The following is a 10,564-nucleotide window of genomic DNA, read 5'->3' as shown; positions in this document are numbered from 1 at the left end:
AATAGATTTCTTGCTTCTGCCACAAATTCCCCCAGCTGTGAGCCTTCCAACCTTCTAAGTATTCCTTTATATGTGGTTCAGAGTTCTGGGTCCATCTCCTGAGCCTGCTTGTTCGGGTATTCTGTGTTGTTGTTGGCGGAGCTCTCTGCTATACGTCCGCCCAATCCGCCATCTTGTTTGTTTCTTCTGGTTGGGAGTTTTTTGATGACCTGATGAATTTCTTCTTTTATTATGGGTCTGTTTAAGTTTTCTGCTTCACTCTGAATAAGTTTAGATAGGTCGAATTTTTCTAAAAATGTATCCATCTCTTCTAAGTTTTCGACTTTGTTGGAGTACAATTCTTCATAGTACTCTGTTATTATCCTTTTGAATTCATTTGGTTCTGTTGTGACAATGCCCATGTGGTTTCTAATGCGAGCTATTTGTGTTGTCTCCTTTTCTTTTGTTACTTTTGCCAATGGATTGCCAATTTTATTAATCCTTTCAAAGAACCAACTTCTTCATCTGTTGATTCTTTCTATAATTTTTCTGTTTTCCATCTCATTTATTTCTACTCTTAGTCTTTATTATTTCTTTTCTTTTGGTGATTGTAGATTCCCTCTGTTGGAGTGTTTCTAATTGTTTGAGATGCTGTGTTAGTGTGTTAATTTAGGTTTCTTTCCTCTTTTTTGGATGTGAGCATTTATCGCTATAAATTGTCCTCTCAGCACCACTTTTGCCAGTTCCCCAAAATTTTGGTATGTTGTATTCTCATTGTCATTTGTTTCATGGAACTTTGTGAACTCGCCTTTAATTTCTTCTTTTACCCAGTCGCTTTTCAGCAGGGTGTTATTCATTTTACATGTATTCGACTTTATTTCTTTGGTCTTCTTATTGCTGATTTCTAGTTTTATAGCATAGTAGTCAAAAAGGTGCTTTGTAGTATTTTGATGGTTGTAAATTTATGGAGACTTGCTTTGTGACCAAACACATGGTCAATTCTGGAGAATGTTTCATGTGCTCTGGATAAGAATATATATTGTGCTGTTATTGGGTTGAATTCTCTGTACACATCTATGAGGTCAAGTTGGTCGATTGTATTGTTTAGTTCCTCTGTAACTTTGTTGAGTTTCTTCCTGGTTGTTCTGTCCCTTTTTGAAAGTGGTGTATTAAAATCTCCCACTATAATTGTAGATTTTTCTATTACTTTCTTCAATTCTAATAAGGTTTGCTTGGTGCTCTTTCATTGGGAGCATAGGTATTTATTAAGGTTATGTCGTCTTGCTCAGTGGACCCTTTGATCATTAGATAGTGTCCTTCTTTACCACTTATGCTGGTTTTTGTCTTAAAGTTTACTTTATTGGAGATTAGTATTGCCATTCCTGCTTGTTTATTGTTGCAGTTAGCTTGGCATATTTTTTTCCATCCTTTAACTTTTAGTCTGTTTTTGTCTTTGTATGTAAGGTGTGTCTCTTGCAGACAGCATTCTGCCACTCTCTGTCTTTTCACTGGTGCATTTAATCCATTGAAATTCAATGTAATTACATCGATAGGTATGAATTAATATCTTCCATAATGCTAAATTTATGGTAGTACTATTCGTTCCTTTGTTATACATGCCTTCTTTTGCTGAGTTTGTGTTTTTGTGCTATTTCTTGCCAGTTTCTTCTTAGTTTCTTGTTCTGCTTAGAAGTTCATTTTCATTGGAAGTTGTGAAGCATTAACTTTCTTACCTTATAGTCTATTATCTTTTTTCTCCATTTAAGAGAATCTATTGTATCCTGTAATCTACCTGACATCCTCACCACATGGATCTCTGTTCCTACATTTATCCCTTCTTTGACCTTGATGTTATTTTGATCTTTCATTGACCTCCCAGCTCCTTTAAATTCATTGTTGTAGTTTTGTTCTGTTCTGAACCCTGCTGTCGACTTAGTTCCAGGTGGTGTTGCCATGCCTATCAATCTCTGGTTGTTGTCTGCTCTTGTAGGTTTTCAGTCCAAAGAACTCCATTTAAGATGTTTTGAAGTGCTAGAATTGTTTTGATAAAATCTCTTAGAACTGTTTATCCTGTAATGTCTTGATTACATCATTGTATTTGATTGATAGTTTTGCTGGATAGACAATTCTTGGTTGGTAGTTTTTTGTTTGTTTTTTTCTTTTCTTTTTGGGTTTGTATATCTCTCCCCATTGCCTTCTTCTATGCATGGTTTGTGCTGAATAGTCAGAACTTAATCTGAAAAAATTCAAGCCTCAACTTTCATTATTGAAATATTCTCTGGGCAAATTATTGAATGATGCAGAAAGCATTGAGAGAAGATGGAAGGAATACACAGAGTCACTGTACCAAAAGTAAATGGTTAATGTTCAATCATTTCAAAAGGTAGCATATAATTAAGAGCTGATGATACTTAGGGAGGAAGTCTAAGGAGCATTGAAGGAATTGGCAAAGAACAAGGCACCAAGAACTGATGGAATAAAAATTGAGGTCTTTCAAGAAAGTGAGGCGGCACAGAAGGCACTTACTCATCTCTGCCAAAAAATTTAAGTGTGTGGATCATGACAAGCTATGGACAACATTGTGAAGTATGAGTATTCCAGAACACTTAATTGTGTTCATGAGGAATCTGTACCTGGACAGATTCAAACAGAATACTGGAACACTGAGTGTTTTAAAATTAAGAAAGGTGTGCGACAAGACTGTATTCTTTCACCATACTTATTCAACCTGTATGCTGGGCAAATAAACTGAGAAGTTGGCTTATATGAAGAAAAATGTGGCATCAGGATTAGAGAAAGACTCATTAACAACCTGCAGTATGCAGAAGATACAACCTTGCTTGCTGAAAGTGAAGAGAACTTAAAACATTTACTGAATGAAGATCAAAGAGCATAGCCTTCTCTATGGATTACATCTCAATGTCAAGAAAACAAAAATCCTCACCACTGGACCAATAAACAACATTCTTATCAATGGAAAAAAGATTCAAGTTGTCAAGGACTTCATTCTTCTTGGATCAACTATCAACACTCATAGAAGCAGCAGTCAAGAAATCAAATGATGTATTGTATTAGGCAAATCTTCTGCACAAGACCTTTTTAAAGTATTGAAGAGCAAAGATGTCAGCTTGAAGACTAAGGTGCACCTGACCCAAGCCATGGTATTTCAATAACCTCATAAGCATGTGAAAGCTGGACAGTGAAGAATAAGGAAGACCGTAGAAGAATTGATGCCTTTGAGTTATGGTGTTGGAGGAGAATATTGAAAGTGCCATGGTCTGCCAAAAGAACCAATAGATCCATTTTGGAAGAAGTGCAGCCAGAGTGCTCCTTTTAGGCCAAGATGGCCAAACTTCATCTCTCATACTTTGGACATATTGTCAGGAGGGAGCAATTGCTAGAGAAGGATATCATGTTTGCTAAGGTGGAGGTTCAAAGGAAAAGAGGAAGACCCCCAACAAGATGGATTGGCCAAGTGGCAGCATCGATGGAATCAAGCATAGCAACAATAGTGAGGTTGGCCCATGATTGGGCAGTGTTTCTTTCTGCTGTGCATAAGGTCACTATGTATCAGTACCGATTCGATGGCACCTAACAACAACAATCTGATTTACTCGCCTTTGTAAGTGACACTTCTCTTCTCCCTGGCCACTTTTAGGAATGTCTCCTTGTCTTTGATTTGGGGGAGCCTGATTATTACATGTCTTGATGACATTCTTTTGGGGTCTATCCTTCCTGAGGTACATTTGGCTTCTTGAATGTTTATCTTCTCATCTTTCAAGATGTTAGGGAAATTTTCTTCCAGAAGCTCTTCAACTATCTCCTCTCTGGACTTCTCTGATTCTTCCTGTTCTGGAATACCAATAAGTCTTAAGTTGTTCCTTTTCATGTTATCCAGCATGAATCTTGGACTCTCTTCAGATTCTATTATCCTTTTTTCAGTTTGCTCTTCTATCTTAGCAGTATTGAGAGATTTATCTTCCACTTCATTATTTCTGGCTTCTATCTCTTCAATTCTGTTCCTTTCCCCTTTCAATGTATTGTCCATTTCTGATATTTTATTATTTATCATCTGGACCTCTTTTTGCAGGTTTTGAATTGTTTCCAATGCTGTATCAATCTTGTTTGATTGCTCTTGTAGTACTTTCCTGACTTCTCCCTTTTTTTCCTCGACCCCATTTTGGAACATTTTAATTTGTTTCCATATCATTCTTCTGAATTCTTTCTCAGGCAAATCCAAACCTGCTCTTCCTCTTCTGGGGAGCCTTTGTCTGTCTCCAGTTCATTAGTTTTAGTTACTCTTTTCTGATTTTGGACATGTTTTGAGATTGTTTGTTGCATTTGAGATCTTTTAATTGTCATTTCCAGTAGTTATGTGGGATTTTAATGCTTAAATGAATGTTTGTTGTTGTGTTTTAAAACTTACTTGAAGTCTCCTGGTGGATATGATCAGGAGATAAGCTTCCCTTTAATCATGTAATTTTTAACAGCTATTTTTGGCTCTTGTCTCAATGGTGGAATATTGTGGAGTATGCTTGTAGCTTGGCTATATGGCCACAATTGCTAACTGTTCTTGGGTAACATAGGGAGAAAAAGCTCCCACCTCCAGGAAAAATGTGTAATCAAAAATCCCCAAAGCAAAAACAATATAAAAGCAGAGACAAGAACCTCCACTTTGAAACAAAAATAAAACTGTGGCTGATCTCGTGATACAGGAAGTGTGTGTGCACCATAGAAGCTTCCAGCAGTGGGTGGGATGTTCACTCGCTCAGGCCCCTCCGCTAGTCACCGTAGAGGTGGGCAAATAGATATTGGGAAGTTAATAGGAGAAAGATTTTTTGCTATTTTTATCTCTGATGGTCAGTTAAGTATCTGCATGTGCACAGCATAATTCTTCACATAGTTGTGTCTTTTTATGTTGGGGTTTTACAGATTGTTCATATGATTTGTCTGTTAGGCCAAACCTGCTTTTTTTTCTTGCTGTGTAGGCAGGGGTTAATGATCCTGCAAAAATTAACTTTAGGGCTGGGACCCACAGGCAGAAGTCAAAAGCAGCAGCCAAAGAATTTGTGCTTGGACCAATGGGGCTCTTTTTCTCTGTGCCATGGGGAAGCTGTGGTCTCATTGCTGGAGTTTTTTTGGGCTGCGCATCCACTCGCCTGAAGGTGTCCAGGCTGGGCAAATAAGGCATGACAGGGAAGAGGAGGGGGAAAAAAAAAAAAAAAACATGTAGAATTTCCCCCAAAACCTTTTGCAAATGTCACTGCACCACAGTTCCCTGTGCTGGTCTGGCTGTAGCCCCGCCCTCTGACTTCTGCCAGGGCTGGATGGCCACAGAGGGAGTCCCTTGTGTTGACTGATTTCTAAATCGCAATGTTTTCCTTTATACCTGTGAATTTTCCACTGGCGGTTGTGGGAAACTGATGCCCTGACCCTTATGCTAGATCCAGAGCTCTGGTGCAGTTTTGTGAGAGCTTCTGGGATTTCAGCCCCTCTAATATATTATTTTTTGACGTGGTGCTGAATTCTATTGGCTAGGATTTTGTTGAAATTTTTTTATGTCTATGTTCATGAGGGATATTGGTCTATAATTTTCTTTCTTAGTGATGTCCTTCTCTGGTTTTGGTATGAGGGTTATGCTTGCTTCATAAATGTATTAGGAAGTTTTCCATCCTATTCTATATTCTGGAATAATTTGAGCAGAATTGGTGACAGCTCTTCCCTGAATGTTTGGTAAAACTCACCAGTGAAGCTACCTGGACCTGGATTTTTTTGGTTGGGAGCTTTTTAATGAGTTGATCAATTTCTTTTGTTTTAGGTCTGTTCAAGTTTTTTACTTCACTCTTTGTAAGTTTAGATAGATAATGTTTTTCTAAAAATGTATTCAACTTTTCTAAGTTTTCAAATTAGTTGGAGTACAACTCTTCATAGTATTCTGTTATCCTTTTTATTTCGTTTGATTCCATTGTGACATCATCCATGTAATTTCTTATGTTTGTTATTTGTGTCTTCTACTTCTTTTCTTTTGTTAGGTCTGCCAATGGTTTGTCAATTTTATTAATCCTTTCAAAGAACCAGCTTCTTGTCCTGTTGATACTTTCCATAGTTTTTCTGTTTTCCTTTTCATTTATTTCTGCTCTAATCTTTGTTATTTCATTTCTTCTGGTGACTTTAGGCTTGCTTTGTTGGTCTGTTTCTAATTGTTGGAGATGCTGTGTTAATGTCTTAATTTTGGTTCTGGTTTCTTTTTGGATGTGTGCCTTTATTGCAATAAATTTTCCTCTCAGCACCGCTTTTACTGTGTCCCAAAGATTTTGGTATGTTGTGTTTTCATTCTCACTTGTTTCTAGGAATTTTGTAAATTCACATTTTATTTCTTCTACTACCCAGTAGCTTTTAGCAGGGTGTTATTCAGTTTCCATGGATCTGACTTTATTTCCTTGGTCTTTTTAGTGTTGATTTCTAATTTTATAGCATTGTGGTCTGAGCAGTGTCTTTGTAAAATTTTGATGTTTGTAAATTTATGGAGGCTTGTTTTATGGCCTAACACATGGTCTATTCTGGAGAATATTCCATGTGCACTCGAAAAAAATGTGTATTGTGTTGTTGGTGGGTCTTTGTACACATCTATGAGATCAAGTTGATTGATTGTGTTGTTTAGTTCCTCTTTAACTTTATCAAGTTTCTTTTTGGTTGTTCTATCCTTTTTCAAAAGTGGAGTATTAAAATCTCCCACTGTTATTTTTGATTTATCTATTTTTTTTCTTCACTTCTAGTAGGGTTTGCTTTATATGTTTTGGGGCTCTTTAATTGGGAATAGGTATTTATTATAATTATATCATCTTGTTCAATTGACCCTTTAATCAGGAAATAATGTCGTTCTTTATCTCTTATACTGGTTTTTGCCTTAAAGCTTGTTTTATCAGAGATTGGTATTGCCACTCCTGCTCATTTTTGATTGTCATTAGCTTGGTATATATTTTTTCATACTTTACCTTTTAATCTGGTTTTGTCTTTATAAGCAGGGTGTTATATTGTAGGCAGCATATTGAAGGATCTTGTTTTCTTATCCATTCTGCCATTCTCTGTCTCTTCACTGGTACGTTTAATCTATTGACATTCTGTGTAAATATTGTTAGGCATGAATTAATTGCTGCCATTATGTTAATTTTCTTGCTGTGCTGCTGGTTCCTTTGTTCTGCATGCTTTCCTGTGCTGAGTTCAAGTTTTTTGTGCTCTTCATTGTCAGTTTCTTCTTAGTGTTAATGTTTTCATGTTCTTCTTGGATTTTTATTTTCTCATTATGCTGTGAAGTATTAATTTTCTTTGAGATTACCCTATAATCTATTTTTTCCTCCATTTAAGACAGACTAGTTTATCCTGAAAGGAGCTCTGGTGGTTACAAATCAGGCTGTTAGTCTCAGGTCCAGAAGTTTGAAACTACCAGCTGTTCCCCAGTAGAAGATGAGGCTTTTTGCTCCCATAAACATTCACAGCCTCAGAAACCCTGCACATGGTAGCTATGAATTGGAACCGACTCCACAGCACATAACAACAACAACATTTTATCCTGCAATCTACGTGACCTCCTCACCACCTGGATCTCTGTTCCTATATTTTTCCCTTCTTTTACATTGTAATTATTTTGATCTTTAACTGACCCCCCAGGTCCTCTGAATTCCTTGTGGTAGTTTGGCTATATGGCCACAATTGCTTTCTGTTCTTGGGTAATGTAGGGAGAGAAAGCTTCTACCCAAAGGGAAAAAAATGGGACCAAAAAGACAAAAAACAGAAACAAAAGTAAAAACAAACAAACAAAAATGAAACCTTAGCAAAGTAGTCCAGTACCCTTTGCTGTGCAGATCAGTGTGTGTGCACAGTAGAAACCTCCAGGGGTGGGTGGGTGTATCCACTCACTTATGTACCCCCTGTAGTGACCACTATGGAGGTGCACAGACAGAGAATGAGAAATGAATGGGAGAAAGATTGTTCACACTTTTTTCTCTGATGATCAGTTGGGACTTTCACAGCGTTCTTCTCGGAATGACTGCACCTTTTCTCTTTAGTGTATTTTTAACAGGTGTTGGCTTTATACACTGTTCTCGTATATAGTAGCTGGTGTTGAACCTTGCCTTTTATGTTGGGGTTTTACAGGGTTAAAATATGGCTTGGCTCTTTGGTCAGACCTGCTGTCCCTTATTAGGTAAGGCAGGAATGCATGCTTCCATCCAAGTAGGTGAGCCACATTTAGGGCTAAATCCCAAAGTCAGATGTCCTAAGAATCTGCTTGGTGGATTAGCCTCTGGAGCTAGCTGGGACTTTTAGCTAGTTACTCTTTATGCAGTGGGAATTATTACCCTGTAGGTGCAACACTGGACCCTTTTGGGGGTGCACTCCCACCTGCATGAAAATACCAAAGCTGGACAGAGAGGGTGTGACAGAGGAGAGCACAAGAGCAGAAGAGAAAAAGAAAAAGAGAAAAAAGATCACACCTCTTTTTCCACAAGTCTCTGGATGGTTTCCAAGCTGTAGCAGGCTGGCTGTAGCCCTGCCCTGTGAGCTCCACCAGGACTGAGTGCAGGCCTAAGGCAGAGTCCTGATTGATTCAGAAATCCCTGTTTCTTTTCGCCTTTCTTTTCTGATAGGCCACCAAAATTATTTCCCCTTATTTTGAAGCTCCGGGACTGTCCCAGAAAAGTATTTCTCCTGGTTTTTCTGTGCCTCTGCCCAAGAGATTTTGCTGAGTCCCTCTGCTTATCCTGCCCCCGAACTGGAATTCTCCCCTTCTTTTATTTTTATAGTTTTGTTTCCATGCTGAAAATTTATCATTGTGTATCCACAAACTCCTTTGAAATCACTAGCTATAAGGCCAGAAGTCACTTGGAGAGTTTAAAAAAATTGGAGGAAAATTTGCTCCCTATGCATGTTTTGTACATTGCTGGATGGAGCATGTTTCAGGAACCAATGTTTTCTTTGAAAACCTGGACCTTGTTTTTCTTTTGAAAACCTGGACCTTGTTTCTCAATTAGGTTTCTACTCTGGATCTTTTCAAACCCACAGTAATGTTCATAAACTAATAAATACAAAAGGAAGAGTTAAAAGATGCCTTTCAGAAATATTTAGGGTTATTTTGTTTCTTTGTGGAGCACAGGTAACAAAAATGATTTATGATCAATTGCTAACCAAAGGGTTCAGTGGTTCAATCCCATCTATGGAAGACTCCATGTAAGAAAAGTTTGGTTATCAGCTTCTATAAAATGACAACCAAGGAAGCCTTATGGAGTAGTTTTACTCTGTAACATATGGGGTTGTGTGATAGTCAAGGGTTTGTGTCAACTTGACTGGACCAGGATTCTCATTGGTTTGGTATCTGAGATGTAGTTATCTCCAAAAAAGAGATCTAATATAATGTAATTAACTCTACAATGAGGTCAGTAATGAGCAGCCAATCAACTGAAAGGAAGTTTCCTCAGTGTGGCCTGATTCCATATATATTGTACCTGCAGGCAAAGCTTTCTGGATCTTGCATCTGGCTTGTCCTCATTCCTCGGGTTCTTTGGACTTTAGCCAGTGCCCTGCACTATTACCTGTTCATCTTGGGAGTCATCAGTAGCCTGCCTTCTTGCCTGTGGGACTGGCCTGCAGCTATATGAATCAGAAGCCTCCAGTCTGACATCTAACCCACAGACTCACAACTGACCACTTCTACAATTGTGTGAGCCATTTCACTGGTTTTACTTCTCTAGTGAACTCTGCCCGAGACACAGAGTCAGAATTTACTCCTTGGCAACAGGTTTTTTCGTTTTATTTATAAAAGGGGCTTCAAACAGTTTGTGGAAAAAGAATTAAAAGATAATGGGTTCATCCTACAAACCTTTTGAAGCCCCATCATATTATTGTTGTTTATGCAGAGTGCTAGATAATGTAAAATCAATTATTTTCCATAGCCATACAGCCAGAATTCTCCTTCAATGTGAAGATGATGAGACTGTGTCTCTCAAACTTTGGACATACTATCAGAAGGGACCAGTCCCTGGAGAAGGCCATCAGCTGGGTAAAATTCAAGGTCAGTGAAAAAGAGGGAGACCATCAATGAGATGTATTGGCACAGTGGCAGCACAAATGGGCTCAAGCTTAATGATTATGAGAATGGTACAGGACTAGACATATTTCATTATTTTATGTGTAAGGTCGCTATGAGTCAGAACCAACAACACAAACCAACCAATGCACAAACCTATATTGTTCTCCAGTATACCATAATCTAAATTCTAATACTATCCACTGTTAAAATCCCTAATGCAGCAGAAAATGGTTGTCACTGAAATGAAGGAAAGGAATAATAAAGGTAAACAGTTCTGTTGAGAACTTACTTTTCATCAGATAGAGCTCTAAATACTTTATATGTTTTAACTCTTTTCATCCTTACAATATATTACAGCAGAATTTGTCACAAGCTTAGAAGTTTTTGTTTATTTTAAAAACTCTATGTTGCCTTTCCTGAAATCTCATTCTTTTAGACTGTCTTCCAAACACACTGACATCTAAGGATTACAGGGTAATTTTGTAACATTCTAGTTGTCAC

Source organism: Chrysochloris asiatica, unplaced genomic scaffold (assembly GCF_000296735.1).
Source record: "Chrysochloris asiatica unplaced genomic scaffold, ChrAsi1.0 scaffold00016, whole genome shotgun sequence".
In the NCBI taxonomy this organism is placed as follows: domain Eukaryota; kingdom Metazoa; phylum Chordata; class Mammalia; order Afrosoricida; family Chrysochloridae; genus Chrysochloris; species Chrysochloris asiatica.
Note: the sequence above shows the minus strand (reverse complement) of the source record.